Here is a 23,208-nt window from a genome sequence, read left to right as displayed (position 1 = left end):
GCTTGTTACAAGTTATGTTTCAATGTTGTGCGTGTCCTTGAGAAAATGTCTTTCTTTCCCAGAAAGAAAAAAAAGCACACTGGGTTGCCGTGATTTGTTCGCATTTGTGGATAATTAAAAAATGTCTGTCTGCAGAAAGCAATTTTATCTTGAATTTGCGGCCTTGGCAGGTCGGACTTCTTTTGCGAGGAATGTTGATAAGGCTCCCGCAGCCAGTGTTCAGTGAGTGAAATGAACTTAGCTGTAATTTTCCTGAAACATAGCTTTACACTGTGCATTTAGACCATGTTAGTTCTTATAGGCATTTGCAAGCCTTTAAACAGGGATTTTTGTGTTTGTAGATTCTGATATTGCAGCATTGATTCTAATGTAGCATAGAAGTTGCACTGTTGGTGAAGTGGGTGTGTTTCAGCATATTTGTCACCCATGGGTGCACTGGGGCCTGGTTCAAATGATAAGTGCGCTCCTTGTTCTTCCTGTTGTTCTTCTATGTAGGCGCTTGGGGTGCGGGGGCATGGATTTGGTCTCCATTTTCCCTCTTCAGTCCCCCCTCTGGTCGACTATGTCGACCACACCACCAAGCAACATTCACCTCCTTCCGGTCTGCATATCTTTGTCAATTCCTTGAAGTGTCCATAATTTTCTGCATTGTTGTTGATGAACAGTACATATAGGAGTGTTCTCCTTCTGTGTTCCACCACACTCACTTCCCTTCGTACTTCCTCTGATCACAGGGAGTGGCCACCTTTATTACTGCTGGAACCATGTTGCGCACCGCTATCTTAGTCCGGCTCTTCCTTTCAGCATGTCTCTTATTTGAATTCCGATGTCTTCTTCTGTTGTTCTCTTGCAATGTATCTCTATCTTGCACAATGGTGCTGTGCTCGGTACTCGTACTTCCGTTATCACCTTCAAGCAACCAGGCAGTCATGATGTCATCCATTATCATGCAAGCACTAGCTAGTTCTTTGCTTTCTTTTTTCAGATGCATTTTTTGCTGATCATTCTTTGGTATGCTGGTACTGCACCCACTCATTCTTCTTTCTTGCTCGAGAAGTAATTCCCCCCTCTTTTTACTTCTCTGTCTGTTTCTCTTCTTCCGTTGTTTTCCATCTTTGTTAATGTGTCACTCTTCACATCTTCCTTGGTCATCACCAACAAGGGCATGCTGATGCGCACCAATGAACACTCTCCTCCCCAATTCAGTGGTAGTTTCTCTTGATCTTTGGATGCATGTGCTCAATAGTAGTCCATAAGCAGTGATGTTCCTGCTCTCATCTCGCAACTTCTCTCAACCTTCTTGCATCCAGCATGATTGTCCACTTCTTGTCACTGTTGTGCTGGTAACATAACGTTGGTACCTTAACAGTATACGTTCTTCTTCAGTGACCATCTTTGCTCTTTTCTCTCACACTGTTAGGCACTTATCATATTTTTGTCTTTTTCATTTTATTTTTTCTTCTCTCTTTTTGTTGTTCTTTCTTCTTTTATTATTTATTTATTTATTTATTTATTTTCAATCTCAATGTTGCTGTCTTCCCTTGCAATCTTCTTCGCACCTTGTCATACATGGGCGTCGTGCTCTGCTGTAGTAATTTCTGTTGTAATCAATTCTCTTCCGGCATATGTTAAAGAACAGTCAGGACAGCTCTCTCCAGTGGTGTCCCTACCAATTGTGTACATGTGTGCATGTTGTTGGTCACTTCTGATATGTGTGTTATGTGTATGTTTTACTCCCCTTGTGTCTGCCTTTAACTCTCCTTACTTTAGCAGCAGCTTTTCCTTACCCACTGACGCCGTAATTGTTCCTGCTTAGGTTAGGGAATGTTAGCAGGGGGTACAGCGGTAACGCTCATTATTACAACTAATTTTCAAATTACCACCCCCATTATTTCGTTCATCATTAATAGTCCCATCATGAAGGTAAAAGTCCTTATTTGCGTGCCCATAACCACTTACGCTGCTGGGTCCTTGCAGCTGATGAGATGATAAAGTTGCCCGCCTGAAAATCGCAAGAAAAGCGTTAATACGTTAGTACTTGTTAGTAACCTCAAGCTCCGCGAACTAAACAATCACTAAGGGCAAAAATCAAACCTTCCCCTGGACATTTCGTGTTTTCAAACTTTCTCAATATGGGTAGGGAAAATCTTGGGCTGTTTATTCAATGCAAGCAAGGAAATATACTTCAGGGAAACATGCTCTAAGGGGTCTGAGGTTCTTGATAGGGTGTGCAATTGAGTGGGGAATGCTACACAATGTTTTAATCAGTAGGCCTCACAGTTTCTAATGGAAGATAACATTAAGGAAATTTCCTACACATTTCTAACAGCATACATACGCAACAACCTGCATGTGCGGGGAAAAGAGAAGAAACAAAACAGTGTTACAGCTGTAGGTGCACAAAATGTAATATGAAACTCAATTAAACTTTGGAAATGCGTGTGTCAGTCCCTATTCTAGTTGCTAGTGTGCGTTGGACCATGGGATGGCCATGTTTCCCTAACTCGGGAGAGTTCGTGCTATTTTGTAGTTCATGAAAATCTCTTGCGTTGGCCCTGTTGATCGTTGCTCCCTCGTTGCCAGGGTGGCCACCGCTTTGTAGGGCTTGACGCCTTACACTTCTAACAAAGTCTGTCAGGAGGTGATAATGTCCCACTGTAGTCCATAGCCATTGGGTGTTGGTTGTCCGTTGTCTTCAGGCCTGCCCTGGGTCCTTTGTATCTGGCGAGAAATGAAATGGAAGCGCTTGAGACCTGAGAATTTACATATTCTTCAATTTCTTGACCTAACCTCTCTGCACTACTCTCACACTATTCAGTGTCCTAGTGGTAGGAGCCAATGGTACACCTATGCACCATCCTGTCACCACCTGGTGGCGTTCAATGGCGGTCTGACTGTAAATTATTACACAATTCGGAATGTACCCAGAAAATGGGTAGGCACTTAATTTTTGTGAAGATACTCATTACACACTTGGATCATATATATGCAATTTGGGTGCTAGTGTACAAATGGGCCTTTGGATCTTTGTATTTACTGTGCTTTTGTTATAAGTTATTTATAGTGCGTGCCTTTGTCCCGTGGGGCATCAGGCACTGACAAGCTAAATAGGGAAACATCAGGGTGGTAAATTTGTCATATGGGGTGGCTGTGTTTCTAAATTAAGTGCACCATGTTACTTAGTTAAAATAATCGCAGGGTTTTTAAATCTTTTTTTTTTTCTATGGCTCCTCTCTCACTTCTCAGGGCGTGCCTCGCAGTGAACTGCAGGCACTTTAAGCTGGTACTAATGAAATCCGCTACCAATTTACTCCCATTCTCTCTATCCCACCCCATGTCCACTTTTTAAAGCCTACCTACTCTGTTAATTACTCATTTAGTCTAGTATTTTATTACTCCACTACTGTAATTACTGTTACATTTAAACAATATATATTTCTAATTACTGTTACATTTAAACAATATATATTTCTCCCCCCAATATCTGCTCTCAAATTTTAATACAACCATTATGCTCCAGTTCGTGCAGCAATGACCTCTTTCCCTATGTGTGTTGGCTAATGCATTTGTGCCAGTGTTATTTTCAAAAGCGCTAGTGGCAGTACCACTTGCACTGTTATTGTGTCGCCAAATTAATTCTGTTGGGAACATGGATCATCCACCCTTTACCCCTATTTCTCTCCTCCTGTCGTGAACTGTCAATGAAATGTAGGCCCCCCCCTCAAGTGCACCTTCTTCCACCTTGTGTGTCTCATTTGATTGTTCTGTGTTAATCGTGTATTCATGAGCCCAGTCTCCTCACTGAAAGATGTGTGCTCAAAAATGTAGCTAAATGTACTCTCTTGTGATGCGCTATCATTATGCACCCCCCTCTGTACAGTGCACCCCCATTATTCTTAAACAATCTTCCTTACTTTCAACATGTGTATGCCTGGTGTTTAACAAGTTATGGATTTCTCTGTTAATAAGGTGATCATATCCACATCGCTCATGATGTCACAAATCTCTCTTACCTAATGCATGGCCTAGTCGCCCCACTGTCACCCAGAAAAGAAAATGTTTTGATACCTATCACCACCCCTATGCAATTGACCTCTGCATTATTGCGTGTGCGTGAGTGTGTGTGTCGGCGCGCGTCTCGCCCGCTCTGTCGGGGAGGTGGAGCATGAGTGTGTGTGGCAGAGTGAGTCAAATCAAGTTTGTCTTGGGCTGTCCTATTAGCGGTATAATGTCAATCTATATCCTTTGAAAGATTTGTTCCCCATCAGGAAGACCCCACCCAGTCATGTAACCGGTACCATTGCTATTGTGTCAGTGTTCTGTATGGGTGCTGGCTGCTGTTCAGTGCCCCTGTGTTGTCATTCTAGTCAGTCCTGGGGTAGTGGTGCTGTCATTTGTTGTGTCTGTACATGTAGTGGTAACAGTACCTGCATTGGTGCTTGTGGTGTCTGCTGAAATGATCCCATCCTGCCCCATGTATCCTCCCCACATGGGCGGTGCATATTGTGGTGATTGTTGACACTGCTATTGTGATTCTTGTGTGTGTGTGTTGAAGCTGTTTTTAACTGCCCCTCCCATCGCATGCTTGAATGATTTATTTTGTGCCTACTTGTCCTCATCTGCCTTTCTCTGCCCCTGTGTCATCAAATATTACACTCCCGGAGGTTCAGAAGGGTGAGTCCCCTCTTCCCTCTGCTCGTGTTTGTTCAACATCAGCTGACCCCTCGCATTTTCCTTTTCCTTCGTGCACACAGTTCAACTGTAGCCATGTGCTTTTAAAGCTATTCCCGTGTAAGTGCTGTGTATGTGTGTCCTTAGCGATTGCTGCACGCTTCTGGAGAAGCCGCCTATGAGCAGCCATGGTCTTTTTAATTTACCTTCAGTACTTTTGAATCTTTGCACACTATGTTTTACTGACTTATTTCAGCATGGAAGCTGTGTGCTACACAACAAGTGAAGGGGAGTCATTTCTGTATTGTGTGATACATTTTACCTCTATTCAATTCGAAAATTTCGATAGTCCGCTGTTCAGGGAGCAAAAGTTAGAAGATAATTGAACATTTTTTCAACTTCTGTGAGCCTTCTTTGCTCCGCACCTTAGCCAGTGCACTCCACGTGCAATCCATCTTCACCAAACCATTGCCTTCTCCGGCACCCCCCCACAATCTTGCGCATGTGTCTTCCACACACCGCCTCTGGGTCACCTATTCTCCAAATCCAAAACCACACCACTATCTCCTCACCATCAAAACTTTGTGTCCTTATACATCAATCTGAAGGTGACGTCACCAAACTAAAAACACAATGCAAATTAAAAACACAAATGTGCATACACAGAACAATAACCCATTTCTCCCAACCCCACAAAAAATCCCAAAATAAAACCCCACAATCCCCACAGCTGTCTTCCTGTCTCAACTGGAACAAGGTAAACCACAATAAACTCTTATAATTGGACTGCACACACTGCGTCGCCTAGTGCATGATACGCTCCTCACCAGGGGACCTTAACCAGCCAACTATCTTCCGCACTCGGGAACAATCTAGCTACCTCCTGCGCGAAAACATCATCCACTCACTGAACTAAAACGCTCAATTAGCAGGGAACCTCATCTACTCATTGATCTATAACGTCAATTCATAGGAAATCCAGACCCCGTACATGAAATCACCATCCAGACCAATCAGCGCGGCACTCCTGTTCTAGACCAATCAGCGCGGCACTCCTGTTCTAGACCAATCAGCGCGGCACTCCTGTTCTATGTGTAGGGAGTCACTACCCCACCCAATATGCTCAAAAACACAAGAAGGGACCACTGCCACCACCCCAGTCCCAACTACAATTCACGTGCCGATCACTACCAATGCGCTGAATTTTGTGACAATGTACAATCACCCACCACCCAATTTACAATCCCTCCCTAAAAAAAAACAAAAAAAAAACACTTTAACATTTCTACTTTAAACATTTCCCCCCCTCAGAGCCCATGTTGCTGGTTTACTTACATTTTCCTATGCTTCACTCGCAGTTGCACCACTGCTGGACACTCCCTCAATGCGCTTCACCGGACCCCTTCTCCTGCAGGGCTCTCACCTGCCCTCAAGCGGGGTATTTCCAAGTGGCCCCCGAAGCCTTTAGCCGGTTACGCGTTTTTCCGGTGGTCTTCAGGTGCAGGCGAGGGTCTCACAGCTTCCTTGAGTCGGCGGCAAGGAGCTCAGTCCATCGCAGAGCTTGCGCAGGCAGAGCTCAATTACCCATGTTACAATGAGCAATGAGCCTCACAGAGGGCACCAACTTGTCGGGGAGAAGCTGGACCCCCCGCCCCCCAGGGCAGTGGGGGGCCAGCAGCCATACCCTCACCAGCTATGGGAGGCCCCAACACCTCCCATATGGCCCCCAGAAATGCAACAGAGTTCCAAGCAGGCAGCAACATGTTTTCAAATTGCATTTATTTCTAGGCGAAGAAAAGAAAAAAAAACACACAAAGCATCGTGCACACCGCGAATTCAGGCGCCGTCTCCCCCGGAGCTGTCTTGCAAGTAAGTTTTATAATCACACTGCAGGCTGACCTCACAGAATTGGATCAGCTCCCAGAAACCTATCTCCTCCTGTTATTGGCTGCAAAGTGGTGGGTTACATATGTAGCCCTTATAGAGAGCCTGATAATTGGATATTAACCTCCTGCGTCAGTGGGTTGATTTAGCTGTGTCAGCCCCCATTACCTAATTCTAATCTTGTTGCAATGTGACTTTGTTCCCATAACTTTTAGCTGAACAAGCAGTTCGCACCTGGGCTCTGGCTTGTTACAAGTTATGTTTCAATGTTGTGCGTGTCCTTGAGAAAATGTCTTTCTTTCCCAGAAAGAAAAAAAAGCACACTGGGTTGCCGTGATTTGTTCGCATTTGTGGATAATTAAAAAATGTCTGTCTGCAGAAAGCAATTTTATCTTGAATTTGCGGCCTTGGCAGGTCGGACTTCTTTTGCGAGGAATGTTGATAAGGCTCCCGCAGCCAGTGTTCAGTGAGTGAAATGAACTTAGCTGTAATTTTCCTGAAACATAGCTTTACACTGTGCATTTAGACCATGTTAGTTCATATAGGCATTTGCAAGCCTTTAAACAGGGATTTTTGTGTTTGTAGATTCTGATATTGCAGCATTGATTCTAATGTAGCATAGAAGTTGCACTGTTGGTGAAGTGGGTGTGTTTCAGCATATTTGTCACCCATGGGTGCGCTGGGGCCTGGTTCAAATGATAAGTGCGCTCCTTGTTCTTCCTGTTGTTCTTCTATGTAGGCGCTTGGGGTGCGGGGGCATGGATTTGGTCTCCATTTTCCCTCTTCAATAGGACACCACAACCATCTCGTGTCAATCCAGGGGTGGTTGGGGGACAGGAGATGAGAAAGGGTAGGGACAGAAGGAGAGAGGAGGCCGCGCACGGAGAACGCCGGCAGCACTCGAGAAGGGAGGGGTGAAAAAGGGAGAGGTGGCCAAGCACGGAGAACACCAGTCATGCTCAACAAGGAGGTTGAGAAAGGGGAGGAAGAGGTTCTACAAAGAAAGGAAGGTGGGGCGGCTGTAAAAGCATGCAACACAGGGCAAGCAGCCGCAGGGGGCTTTCTGCGCCACAGCCACAGGGGGCCATACTAGTGACATCAAGGGGAACCAATAATAAAAGAGAAGGAACTTTTTTGAATTACTTTTCAGCGGACAGTCGGAAGTCCCCAACTTACGGGGCCAAGTAAAGAAGGATGATATCGGGAAAAAGCAAATTATAATATGGCCACCTACTGGGGACGAGAGGAAACACTTTAACTATACCCCTTCAGCACATTTGCACATCTCTATCACCACATAAGGAGAAAATTATAAAGTACAGCATTGACTGGACACAAGGGACAGATAACAAAATACTAACACCATGGCCGCCTAACGGAAGCTTTGATTCATATACCCAACTCTCGCTATTGACATACATACACAACACATACAAAGGAAAGAAATTAGCTCACCATATAGAGATGTTTAACTTATGGAAGATGTTCCAGGGAGCCAGACCAGGGGCAATGGGAATGGTTACTATGGAAGGGGCAATAGAGGGAAAAGGGAGCAAAGAAACAAAGGAGGTTAAAGAGGAGAAGGAGAACGGAGGGGGCATGGCCACGGCGCGCAGCAACGCACTATGCACAGAAGAGGGCAAGAGGGAGAAAGAAGGATCGTTTGCAGTATCAGAAGCAGAGGTGAAAAAGGAACGGACAGAAGATATGCCTCTGGCGAAGGTAGTAAAGAAGGAAGAAGGAGGGTTGTACCCAGTAACAGAATTAAGAGAAGCATTAAGACAACAACTAACAGCCGCTGAGGGGTACTCAAACCCTGCGTACAGTCCTCCACCATACGCCCCTACAGATAGCTACCAGAGGGGGGGTGGCAGCGACGGGCACGATAGACTTAAGCACAACACAGGAAGGCACGGGTGGAGGGAAGAGAACTGTGGAAAACATCGCAAACATAGGACCAGATGAATGGATAGCAGCACAGGTGCTCCTAAAGCTCCGGGGGACACTAACAGGGGAAGAAGAGGACACAGTGAGGAGAGTGAACAAGGAAGAAATGGACACCACGCAGACAGGGACTGAGGTGAGTAAGACAAGAGAAGGGCGACTGTCACAGGTAGAGGAAGAAATGTTGGAGGAAAGGTTCGCTGAATTAAGGGAAGTACGAAGCGCACTGATCAGACAGTTCGAGCAAGAAACACGAGAAAGGAAGAAGGGAAGAAAGGAGAATATGGAGGAGCAGGCGAGGATGAAGGAACGAACGGAAGAGAGGAAGAAGAAGAAGGAGCGAAGGAAGAGGAGCGGATGAGGGCAGTAGCAGAGAGGGTGTCACGCGCGGAGCAACGGGAAATGAAAAGAAAGGAGGAAGAGAAGGATAGGGAAATGGAACTGTGGAAAAGGAAGATACTATCTGAAAGCGCCCGGAAGTATGAAGAAGTTAAAGTAATAGAGAACATATTAAAGAGGGAAGGAGGGAAAAGGAAGAAGAAGAGAGGATATTAGCAAAGGTGAGTAAAAAAGGTATTGGAAGAACTACAAAGGAAACGAGCGGAAATAGGTGGTGAAGTAGTGGGAGAGAAGGAAGAGGAGAAAGGAGATAGGAGAGTGGAACACGGAATTAAAAAGTACACACGCCAGGACTTGGAGGTGGCAACAACGTCAACACAGGGGGCCGCTGTTAAAGGAGGTGGACACAAGGAGATGGACTTAATAGATTTAAGGACGGCAACAGTGGGGGGAAAACGCACGGAGTTGGGATTGTCCTTTCCTGATGGATTTTTCAGCGAGGAAGAGGATGGTTCGGGAACAAGTGGAAGAGATGGCAATAGGGAGAGTTTAGACAAACTATACATAACGCGCACTAACTGCGAGTCACCATGGGCATGCGAAAGGAGGGAAGAAGTAAACACAGGAGAAACACCGGTAAGGGAGGCAACAAGGAAAACGCCACAACCACTAACACTGATACCGGTACAAACACCACGCCCACTGACACCACAACCCTGCGCACACCCCATATGTCGGCAGACTTAGGGACCTCCCAGGACGCAGGCAGGAAGAACGGGCAAGCACACCCACGGTGAGACAAGACGGTAACAGGAGAGGGAGGAAGGATGCAGGGGACGAAAGAACAAACCATTGTAACATTGATATCATTGAAGAGTTACCTGACACGGAGGAAGAGGATGAATACACCAACATAACCACACGAACACCGGGGGAAGACATAGTACAATTTAATGCCACTTCTGGAAAGGGAAGGGCCAGACCACAATATGTCCCCTGGAAGCATGCTGATAAAGAAAATATAAAATGCAGGCTTCCATCACTAAGTGGAGGAGCTGGGAAGTGGATATATGAGATGGAAAAACACACTGCGGGGCAAAAACTAGCGGTGGGGGACGTGAAGGGGCTCCTAATATCAATACTGGGGGATGCTGCAGATGACATTTGGAAAAGGGCGGGCTTCCAAGGGATCACAATAACAGACACGTCACATGACGGAGCTCCATTTGCCAACTGCAGACATGCGCTGTGGCAGGCACTGAGGGTTCAGTACCCGGACACATCAGTCATAGGAGCAATAACGTCATGCAAGATGCGTGAGAATGAAGATCCTGCTGATTACATCCAGGAGATTAAGGAGAAGTGGCGCTTGGAAACGCGGGAGCCATGGGACAGAACACTAGCAATTTTCTACCATATACTAATACAAGGGCTCCCGGAGGAAGTACAAAGGCAGCTGAAGAAAATAGTGGGGATGGAAGTTGAGTCCTGGCCAGAAATACAACTAACTATAGTACACCACTGCAGGATGTGGCAGGAAAAGATGAAACAAAAGGAGGAAGATAGGAAGGCAGAGGAGGCAAAATTGGTACAGAAAAAGCTATCCAAATATGCCATGGAAGGAGCACTAATCACAACACCCGCCCCCACGCAGGTCACGGTTGCACAAGACACAACACAGCAGCAGGTGGCACAATTACAGCAGCCAGCACAAATAATAACACAGCAGATGCCCCCTCCCCCACTATACACGGCATACGCAGGAGGAGAGTACATGCAGATGGGAAATGGATACTCAAACAACTACAACTAGGGGGAGGGGCGGCCAGATGAGAGGGAGGGGATATGGCCCGCCTGCACAACAACAAGGGGGAGGGTTCTGGGTCTACAACCCAAATGGACAGTAGGGATACCAAGACAACACAGGGGGTTTTCCATGGCAGTCCCGAGAACCACCAGTATGTTGGATATGTGGGATGGTGGGATAGATTTCACGCTCTTGCAGGATGAGACCCCCCAAGCAGCCTGGGGGGAACAAGGGCAGCAAGGGCCTATGGGGGAACAGCAATTTTACCAACAACAGCCAGGAACACAGCAATGCCTACCACAACAACAAGCGCCACTGCAGCAACCCCAGCTACAAACACCAGCCTACATACAACAACCACAAATACAACAACAACAGGTACAGCAGGCACCACCACAGCCACAGCTACAGGTACAAACATATACACCACCACAGCAACAGGTGATAGCCACACAACAACATCAAGTACAAACAGTACAGCAGCTCACACAAATAAAGGACAATGCAGTTTCAACACTGATAAACCTATACAGCAGACACAGCTAGGGAAGGTGACAATATTGTGTCACAACCCTTACACAGGAAGCGGTCAGTCACTATACTCACAATAGGACAGCCCACAGATGTCTTTGATGTGTCCCATCCTATCAGTAACACCTAATACTGCTGAGGAACCACGCATACAGGTGGCGATAGGTGACAAAAAGTTTTCCTTCCTAGTTGACACCGGGGCCACTACGTCTTGCATAAGGGAGGGGAAGTTTAAACTGTCAGGGAAAGCTATGCACACTCAAAGATTCTCTGGGGCTCGGGGGTTGGTTCCCTTCAGTGATAACATCTCCTTATCTGTAGGAGATCACGACATGTCTCTTCCACTTCTGTATTCAAAGTAGTCACCAGTAAACATACTTGGAAGAGATATCATGAGCAGATAGAATATGACCATCTCCTTCACGGAGAAGGGCCTAATTTGCTCTACACCAGGCATTAACATGCTCACAGCACGACAAATAATGCAGGCTTAATGTGGCCAAACAGTGGCCTGGGCTGAGCCAGTAGATGGAGACATCTTCCAATGTGGGACATACATGGCAATACCATGGTTGCCTGGAATTGAGGGCAAAATTTGGAGGAGGCCAGCAGCTTACCTATTCAGACCAGAAACACCAGCAAGCGAAAAAGAGAGGAAAATGATTTCAGTAAGCATCGAGAGCATTATGGCTACTGCAGACTACATTGCAGTACATGCCCAGGATAGGGAGGGGAGGGCCAGGAGAGCTGTAATAGCACTGGCAGAGGGGTGCAGGCTTACACAGGTATCTGATGAGGAGCTCTTCTCAGACGATAATGGAGAGGGAGAGATGGTGTTTGGGATGATCATTAACATCTGGTTGTAAGTAACATACAAGCAAGTGGCACAAAAAATGGCCATGGCACTAGAGGCACCTGCCCCTACACCAGTGCCATTTTACGAGGAGGACATGGCAGCAGTACCAAAATCTCTGTGGACCACCAGTCCATATGACGTTGGCTGCATCAAAAGCATTGGAGGAGTAAAAATAAAACTGAAAAAAGGAGCAATGTTTCCAAGAGTAAAGCAATACCCACTATCAAAAGAGGCAGATGAGGGCATATATGAAAAAATAAGAGCCCTAATAAACAATGGTATATTAGTACCATCAGAGTCACCATGCAACAATGCTGTGTACCCTGTGCACAAAGCAAAAGGAGGGTCTTGGCGTTTTATCCAGGACCTGAGACCTTTGAACTACATTGTAGAAGCAGAGTAGCCCATAGCAGCTAGCCCAGCCACAATACTATGTGGAATACCAGCAGAGGCATCACGGTTCACCGTGATTTACCTCAAAAAGGCATTCTTTTCGATACCTCTGCACCCTGACTCACAAGACCTGACAAGCTTCACATACCGCAACACAAAATGGAAACACACAAGGCTGCCCCAAGGGTACTGTGAGTCACCATCCATCTTTAACAGAGTGATACAAAATGGATTTGGGTAACATCGAGATCACGGAGAGCACGGTGCTGCAATACGTGGATGACATAATAATATGCAGCACCACAGAGGAGAGGTGTAGGAAGGACTCAGTGAAGATGCTCACAGTGTTAGCTGAGAAGGGGTACAAGGAAGACAAAGAAGAGTTACAGTACTGCCAAGAACAGGTGCTCTACATTTGTCGGCTGATTTCACAACATGGAAGGAACATTGCTCCACAAAGGGCACATGCCATAACAAACACACCACAACCACAGACAGTGAGAGAACTACAGCAGTTTCTGGGCCTATGCAACTACTGCAGGGCCTGGGTTTTTTACTACAGCTGATACATAGGACACCTGCCCAAGGCCCTCAGAGAAGCACAGAAGGGGGATAAGAAGTTGGGATGGACAAGAGAAATGAAAGAGGCATTTGACGAATTAAAACACGCCATCTCACGAGCACCAGTACTGGCCACTCCAAACTATGAACATCAATTTTCCATCTTCTCACATTGCGACTCAGCAGTAATGAAGGCAGTACTGACACAGAAAACAAGCATGGGACACAAGCCTGTAGCATTTTACAGCGGACACTTCGACCCTGTAATGTTAGGTCACTTCCCTTGCGAACAGAGCCTGGCCGCCGCAGCCTTTGCGGTAGAAAAATCATCATCCATAACAATGGGGTGCCCCACCACACTGTTCGTGGAACGCGCCCTCTTTGCAATAATGAACAAGCTCAAATCAACATTGACCACACAGAGGGCGTCAGGCTATGAGATCATTTTATCCAGACCAGAATTAACGATTGTAAGGTGCAGTAATGTAAACTCAGCAAGGTACATAGCAGAGGTAGTTGAAGATGGTGACTACGCTCATGATTGCACACAGGCCATTGAAATTTACTCCAGCGCAAGATAAATTGAGGAAAATGCCCTAGAGGGGGGAGAGATAATGTACATTGATGGGTCCTCAACAATTGACCAGAGTGATAGGGTAAGAAGGACAGGAGCAGCAGTGGTTCGTTTGACAGAGGATTGGATGTATGTGCCAGTAAAATGTGTTCAACTACCACAACATTACTCAGCCCAAGCAGCAGAATTAGTGGCCTTAATTTTAGCACTAAAAGAGAGCAATGGCAAAAGGGTGACAATATATTCTGACAGTGTATATGTCACATCAAAAGTACACTCAGGGCTAATAAAATGGCAATGAAGGGGGTTCAGAAGAGCAGATGGTACCCCAGTACAACATGCCTTCCTACTTGCTGAACTAATTGAAGTAATTGATGACCCTAAAGAAATAGCCCTGGTAAAGTGTCAGGCCCACACTAACGGGGATGACCCTATCTCAAAAGGTGACAAAACAGCAGACGCACATGCCAAATACGCTGCATACTTTGGCGAGATCTGGACCCTCCCAGAAAAAACAAAAAGATAAGGGGAGGGCAGGGGCAAGACAAATGCTAATGAAGGATGGGTACACACACATCCCTGAAACTCAAATTATGGAATTACAGGCAGTAGCACCTATGGCAGAAAAAGAACTATGGGTCAAAAGAGGATGCACAATGTCCCCCACAGATGCACTCTGGCATCAGAATAATACAGGCAAAGTGGTGATGCCCCTAGCCCTCTTTAAAACTGCCCTGGCTCAGCTACACCACCCCACACACACAGGAAAGGAAGTGATTGCAGCACGGATAAAAAGAGGCCTGGTTCTGTCCCGAGCTAAATTCACACGTTGCAAACTTTATCAGCAATTGCCTAACCTGTCAACAGTTTATGGCCGGTCACACGTTGCAAGTGATCAAATGTACTATACCCTGGCCAGAGGTCCCTTTCTGCACCTGCACATTAACTATGTTGACATGATCAATGTATGTCAAGGATACAGATACATGATTGTAGTAGTATGCCCATTTTTAAGGTGGATCGAGGCTGGACCATGTTCTCATGCAGACGCATTCAGAACAGCAAAGTTCCTGGTGAGGGAGGTGTTCCTGAGGTGGGGGTTTGCGAGGTGCTGCAGTCAGACAATGGCCCGCACTTTGCCAATGAAATGTTCCAACACATAACTACACTCCTTGGCATCAAACACAAATTTGCATGCGCATACCACCCGCAAGCTAATGGTGTTCATGAACGCCTGAACGGTGTCCTAAAAGAAGAAATTGCAAAGATTCAGCAGACAACTGAGAAAAACTGGTTGTACTGCCTCCCCTTGGCCCTGTTTGAATTAAAGAATAGGCCAGGGTCAGATCACCACCTCACACCCCACGAGGTGGTGACTGGACGTCAGATGCACCTTCCACAAACACCACCATCAAGGGCCATGACAGATCACCATACCTGTGCAAATGTTTTTGGTGGTGAAATGTACGACTATGTGTCTTCCTTGATTACTAGTGTCGCCTTTATCTCTCAACAGCTTGAGCGGATGCGGGGCGGGTCGAAAAACACCCAACAAGAAGAAACAAACGAGGATCAGGAACAACCATCACAGTGGACTGTTAAGGAGGGGGACCACGTCCTCCTCCGCAACTTCAACTGCCGGTGGAACAGCCCCCGATTTACCGGGCCCCACCAGGTGGAAACAGTAGCTCCTAGAGCTATAAAGGTCAGAGATAAAAGGGTGTGGACACATCTACATGACATCAAGCCCTACAAAGATCAGACCCGCCCTTGCGTTGACGACAGGGCCAATGCAGCAGCAACAACAACAGAAGACAACGCAGCAGCAACAGCAACAAAAGACAAAGGTGACACAGCCTCTGACCCCTCCCAAACTACAGACACCCCTAAGGACTCACATGGACAATCGCCCATAGCCCACCCCATGGTCACGAGATCCCAGAACAAACAGAACACTGCCCCGCCCAGCCCCGCCCCTGCCACTACCCAAATAAAGGACATTGCCTAACAAACTGTCATATTGCACCAGAGACACATGCATGTTCTCTTTCTATTTTGTCTCGCACATGCAGGTACCGCGTACAACTGTTTATGTATAAAGAACAGTGAAGTAACTAACGTTGTGTTTTGCCCAGGGGTAAAAGCTGTCCACAGACGACAACACACCTGAAGCACTGTCAAACCAATTTGTATACATTATAAAAATACCAAAATATTTAAAGAAGAGAAAAATATGTGTATATTACAACACGTTCATTTTGGCCATAGAGCAATCATTCCCACATCTCCACAAGCACTTACCAGCTCTGAGAGATAGGTCACTAAGACTAGCGTGGGAACAGCTTTTTGCTTGGGCATTAAACGATTACTTGAAAGGGAGAGCTTGAATAAACAAAACTTACAAAATTAATGCTTATTTTTAGAAATGTTCAGGCGGGCATCTATATCGTCAAGCATAATAAGCTGCAGGACCGCAGCAAAGGTAAGAGGAAAATGCTGGTGATATTAGCTATTGTAATAAAAACAATAGGTTTGTTGTTTTTCACTGGTCTACTTGCTGCCACTGTCTGGCAGGCACACTATGCTTCTCATGTCATGGCTGCACCTCCTACTAATGAACCTCCAACCACGGCTGCAACAGGTACGGTGTCAGGTGGTACAAGTAGAACAAGAGTAAACAGGGGAAGGAGTACTCATAGCACATCTGTTGGTAATAATGGGGTGGACACATATATTACAGATTCTGTACACGTCTCAAACGACATGTGGTATCAGCACATGTCCAAAATTGGTAAGGGGACAACTAAGGACAGCTGCTATGTGTGTTCATTGATCCCATACGCCATGAGCGCCTCCAGAACATTTGTGGCTACTGAAGTACCAGCAACATCACTAGAATGCCTGATATACCTGGCCCTGTTCCAAACGAAAGGACGTTTTCAAGGGAGAATGGCAATAATAAAGTGGAAAACGAGAGACACATACCCGTATGAAAATAACTTCATCAAGACACTTCACATGTACAATCACTATTGGCAGCTAACAGAAGGGCTCCAGTACGTGACGGATGGGCCAGACAAAGGAGAGATGAAGGAAGTAACGTTGAATTATCTACCATGTGAATGGTGCGCAAGTGAAGTTGCAGGAGTAATGGGGTGCTGGGAAAGACCATTAGTGCTAATATATGGGAAAATGTAGACAAAGGAAGGATGGACAGACGGGGTTGTGGGGAGCGAGATGGTAACACTTGTTGTTTTTCACTGGTCTACTTGCTGCCACTGTCTGGCAGGAACACTATGCTTCTCATGTCATGGCTGCACCTCCTACTAATGAACCTCCAACCACGGCTGCAACAGGTACGGTGTCAGGTGGTACAAGTAGAACAAGAGTAAACAGGGGAAGGAGTAATCATAGCACATCTGTTGGTAATAATGGGGTGGACACATATATTACAGATTCTGTGCACGTCTCAAACGACATGTGGTATCAGCACATGTCCAAAATTGGTAAGGGGACAACTAAGGACAGCTGCTATGTGTGTTCATTGATCCCATACGCCATGAGCGCCTCCAGAACATTTGTGGCTACTGAAGTACCAGCAACATCACTAGAATGCCTGATATAACTGGCCCTGTTCCAAACGAAAGGACGTTTTCAAGGGAGAATGGCAATAATAAAGTGGAAAACGAGAGACACATACCCCTATGAAAATAACTTCATCAAAACACTTCACATGTACAATCACTATTGGCAGCTAACAGAAGGGCTCCAGTACGTGATGGATGGGCCAGACAAAGGAGAGATGAAGGAAGTAACGTTGAATTATCTACCATGTGAATGGTGCGCAAGTGAAGTTGCAGGAGTAATGGGGTGCTGGGAAAGACCATTAGTGCTAATATATGGGAAAATATAGACAAAGGAAGGATGGACAGACGGGGTTGTGGGGAGCGAGATGGTAACACTGACGAAACCAACAATGGCGAAAATGGACGAAGAAAACAACAAGTGTTTCAATGGATGGATAAAAACAGCTAGACTGACAACCTGGTTGGAGAAGGACGAAGACCCAGTAGCAATACTTCCACTAACTGCACCGACACTATGTTACCAGCACAACGTAGACGTCCATGTAGGAAGGAACAACAATTGCAAAAGGATAGTGACAGTAACTAAGGAGGGTGCCGGTACAGCGGTTTTAATGGACCACTATTGGGCCTGCAGAGATAAGGCATACCACAGCTTGCCGCCATCTTGGAATGGACTATGCACAATGGTACACATAAATGTACCATCCCTAGTGGTACCACAGAAAGATGTCAATTTGGGGAATTTCCCTAAGATGGACAAAGGGAATAAAAGGAGGAAAAGATCTGTGACGATTGAAGAAGGTAAAGAAAATAACGACACAAACATATTGTCAAGAGTGAAAAGACAAGGAGAACCACTGATGGGAAACTACCTGTGGGGTAGGTCGGAAACAGCTCTCAGTGACATTCCACCAGGACACAGACTGTTTAGCAGAGCAGCAATGTTCTTCTCATCAATAATACATCCGGGACTGCAGGCATATGCAAATGCCAAATGGCTCCAGATAACAAGATGGGAGCAATGATGACAATAAATTCCACTGTCAATGGATTCAATGCAATAAAAGAAGAATTGAGAGCAGTACGAATGGTAGCACTGCAAAATAGATATGTGCTGGATCTCCTTACGGCGATGGAAGGAGGAGTTTGTGCAAAAATTGGAAAATCATGTTGCACATTCATCCCAGCTAATGACGCAGACAACAGCACGCTTACTGAGGCAGTATCACAACTTGCCAAGAGACACTCCAAGATGGAAGACGAAGATAAGGGAGTGAAGAAAGATGGCAGCTGGTTTTCCTACTTGTGGTCGTGGATGCCATCATGGTTGTCGGATGGCCTTAAAATAATAGATGGGTGCATAATACTGGGTATGGCTGCCCTTTTAGGAATAAGGTTATGGAAAGCAAGAACAGCACATACAACAGATGAAATGATGGAAATGATCGGCATGCACGCCCTACTACCAGCCACGGACGACAAGCACACGGACATCATTATAAAGGAACGAGAAAGGTTGCGCAAGCAAATACTAGAAACACACTTGGACCCACCATCTGTGAAGGTTGAGAACCCAAGGAACCCGAAGAGCTATGTTGGAAAGTGGGTCTACTGTAAACCCGGTGATGGCTGCGTTTATATGTATTGGTCATTTGAAGATCAAGCCAACCACTATGGACACCTGGCTGGAATAACGAAGGTATGGAGAGTACGCAGAGATAAGAGAGAGGATAATTTTTTGGTCGACAAGTCGACCAGAGGGGGGACTGAAGTGGGAGAATGGGACAATACCCTCCCCCAGTCTCATACAGACCATGGCCTATGGGACCACGGCCCAAGCACCCCCGAGAGGAGTTTGACCAATTCCCTTCTTTACCAAACGGCAAGGTACCATGTGTTCGTGGCTCACATGCACAAGGAGCATGCCCACTACCAGGCCCCGGTCAAGCCGACGCCTGCGACATGGACCAGCTAGCTCGACTAGAACAACAGCCACAAGTATTCACATCGTTAGAGATGCCATGACGACATAGCCAACAGACAAGAACACACGTGCCACCATGCACACTGGTCACTCACACACCAACCCACACAAAGAACATATTCAATGCTATGACATAGCGGACTGACATACCCACGGACATGCATCATTGTTATTTTTCACATAGGCCTTCTACAGCACCGCAGAATTGCAAGACGCCTGAAGAGCTTGTTTATATGCTTGCTGATGCTTTCTCGCTACCTATCCCTATGAAGACGCCACCATGTATACCTAATGCTGCTTATGACACTCTGTCGCCCCGCGACCCCCCTATTATGGGTTATGTACCGCCACCCAGAAACTAGGCCCAAGTAGGCCGCAAGCAAGAGTCCCGAGGCAGGAGCCTTGCAGACGAAAATCCTCCCGAGACGAAAAGCAAAGCGCTGACCATGCAGAACGAGTCCCAGCGAGAGCCCACAGCCAAGGCCACAATGTTGCAACCCACATGCCTTGCTCCCAGCACCAAGGTTACACCTGCCAATGCCAAATGCTCCTCAGAGGTGAAATACAAATCTAATGCTCATAATTCTGCTCCAGCTACGGTCTTTCCACACGTGGCCAAGCCGAACTGACAAGGTGCCAAGCTCACGAGACAGAAAGTCGCCAGGGTCCCACGTCTGGGACACAGTCTGCAACAACGAAGCAACAAGTTGGACACCTACACTGATGGGAAAGGCGTGATCATCAGCCACTGCCAAGACCTGTCCATTGTCCACCACAAACACATAGTTGCACATTGTTGCCAACACCAGGTACACCACGAGCTGGGAACGGCGATGGTCCCAGGCTTGGGGGCTCGCGGGAGAACCAATCAGAACACAAGGGGCTCATCACTGACGCCATTACCCTTAGCCAATCACCAAGTGTCCCCTTGTAACAATTTTGGTGTAGCAACTGTTAGGGACAGCCCAAGTGTACCACCTGACCCGTCCTTATCCACTAATATTTCCTTCCATAGGTAACTATACTAACCCTACCACTCGGGGAACCAACCCGAAGTGGCGTTAGGTTTTGTGAAGATTTTCCCAGGTGACGCAAGTAGCGTGTCACACTGCTGTAAAAAGGGCCTGCGAGCCCCAATAATGACGAGAGCATCTCCGGATGCATACAGTCTGAGCGTATCCCTGCCGTTACTCTAATAAACAGCAGTTATTACCTTGCTCTTCGGTGTGTCTCATACTCCTTTTGGGACGCGGGAGGAATTGGGCCTCCCCATCCCCGGAGGTCCGCGTACGGCTGTGCCAGCCCCCGGGAAAATCACCCCGACAATATGTGAGGCTCGAAGATTTGTATTCTCCATCCAAAGTTGGCCTTTAACCATTGATCCATGGGGTTAATGTTCCTGTTGTGATTGGGGTTTCTCGGCTTCTGATGACACTGACATGTTAAAGTCACCACAAATGATGACCAAAGGATCTTCAGGCTCGTCTCGCAGTTTGTCCAATTTTCCCAAAATAGCCTTAATAAAGTCCAAAGTTTCAATGTCCGCTGAGCTCCAATAGATGTTGCACAGTATCAGTGACTTAGGTTTGCAGGACCATGGCCCATTGCATTTAAGCTTCGTCATTTGAGTTTATGGGTTTAAGTTCCATGTTTCCATGATTTCAAATGAATCTCCAATTTTGACCAACATCAGGAGGACCAAACCTGGTCTTCCCTTATTACCCTTAATAGCAGGACTAAGAAGAACAGTAAATCCATCAAGCCTAGGAGGTTCTTGTAGCCATTTCTCCTGCACACAAACAATTTCTGTTCTGGTCTGTTTCGCACTCCTGATCTTTGAAAAACATTATTTTACTTTTGGGGTTATCCCAGTTATCCAAGTTTCTCACCGTTATACGCATAAGCTCCCCCACTTCTCCTTCTGCTCTTTTTCTCTTTCCTGCGAGGTCAGCCAGTCGGATTGGTATATCCAATTTTCTCCTCCCAAAATGTTTTTGCTTCTGGCCCATGGTTGCCATTTATATAGCACCATTTCACCATTTATATGGCAACAATGAGCTTTGTGGTTGGAACGCCCACAGGGACTGAAGTCCAGGTAAGGAACATTCCAAGAGTTTACTTAAGATGCGTGTGTGCATTCTGCCAGGATTAGGATTTAGGAGGGCTGGCTAGGCTCCAGTAAGCATCCCAGAGCTCAGGTATGCGAGTGGGTGCTGTAGGTGGTTAAGATAGAGTACTAGTGCAGGAGATTCGATGTGTGCCCCGCTAGACCGAATTTGTCGTAGGTTGTCACTGTATATTAATGGCAGAGGTGTTGAGGCACGTCACGGGTTTCAGTGCGAATGGCTATGCGAGCAACTAGACCGGATTTGACATAACCGTAGCTTCATTCTAGAGTGCATGAACGGGGAACCGTGCCTATGGCATGTGTCCACAGACGTGGTGCGATTTATACACAGCTTAATCTCGGACAGAGTTATCTCCGATATTGGTTTCCTAGGTCTCCCAAGGCAATTGGCAGATCTTGCAACTTGAGAACCACCTAGACTTGAGAACTTGAGCAGTGGGATAACAATCCAAGTTTGGGACACTGCAGCAAGTGAAAGAAACACCCAAACTTGAGACTCAACAGCAAATGGAGAAAACGCCCAAACTTGAGATACTTAAGCAGTGGGAGAAACGCCTAAGACTAAGACACAGCAGGAAATGGAGAAACCACCCAGATTTGAGACACGTGCACCTTGGGAAAGATGCCTAAGTCTGGGACCCAACAGTAGATGGAGGGACGCCCAAATGTGAGGCAACAGCAGCAAATGGAGAAACCACCTAGATTTGAGACACTAGAGCAGTGGGTGAAACACGCAAGTCTGAGACTCAAACGTAGGTGGATAGACGCCTAGATATGAGACACAGCAGTAAATGAAGAAATATGAGACAGGACAGTGAATGGAGAAAACCACGTAGAATTGAGACATTTGCTTATTGGGATAAACGCTGAAGCTTGAAACACTTGAGCAGTTTGAAAAACACCTACGTTTGGAACAGAGCAGTAAATGGATGAACACTTAAATATGAGTTACAGCAGTGAATGGAAGATTTAAGACCCTAGAGCACTGGGATTGACACCTGAGTTGGGAGCACAGCAGAGGTCCAGAGACGCCGGTTGGTGTATGGTCATCTGTGGGAGTGGACGGCACAGGTTTATCACAGTGTGCCACTGCAAACTCTGCCAGCATCTGCAGTGGTTTGAGATTGTTGGTGTTTTGTTGGGTCTGGGCCAGTACTTGTGTGCGAGGAGCAATCAAGGCATAGTGTGGAGGAGGGATTCGTAGAGGAGGAAGGAAAAAGCCAGGTTTTGATGGCCTTTCTGAATGCGAGGTGATTGTCAATGCTGCAGATGTGGAGAGGCAGAGATTTCCAGATGGGTGGAGCTTGGACGGAGAAGGAGGGTCCACCCAGTCTGGTGCAGTTAAATTGGAGGATTAAATTATTTGTGGTGGGGACTCTCTCTTGTTGTTTCTTAATTTCTCTTAAAACGTACACATTTACTTTACCTCTGAGAGCCCAAAATGTGGTAATGCAATTTATGTTACTGAGGCTTGCTGGCTAAATTCTTATACATTTTGGAGTTTCCTGGTCGACCAGAAAAGCAAAGCCAATCTATGAGTTTATTGGAGAATAGTTGCCACATGATACATCATGACATCGGGAACCAGGGGTGGACTGGCCTATAGGGAACTCTGGAGATTTCCCGGTAGGCCTCTGCACCCTGGGCCTCTGTTCTGTGGCATTTCCCAATTGTCACAAAGGAAAAGGGTTGCGCTATCTGAAAATGTGGAATATGGGGCCACTTTGAAAAAAAAATCCAGGGCCTCTATTTGTTCTTAGTCCACCCCTGCCTGGAACAGTCAAAGCCACCTGGGTCACAATGAAGTGGAGATTTAAAAAACAATGGAAGAGGTTTCTTTCTTGTTCCCCAAATGGTTGTCTTTAACAAGGTGTATATATTTTCATAAATGACAGTAAGACATCTTACAATTTCTGTGCTGAAAAGATGCAAATCTTTTATGAATACAT

The sequence above is a fragment of the Ambystoma mexicanum genome, chromosome 10, assembly GCF_040938575.1.
Source record: "Ambystoma mexicanum isolate Mex_15411 chromosome 10, UKY_AmexF1_1, whole genome shotgun sequence".
Classification (NCBI taxonomy): Eukaryota; Metazoa; Chordata; class Amphibia; order Caudata; family Ambystomatidae; genus Ambystoma; species Ambystoma mexicanum.
This window is presented reverse-complemented; position numbering follows the sequence as displayed.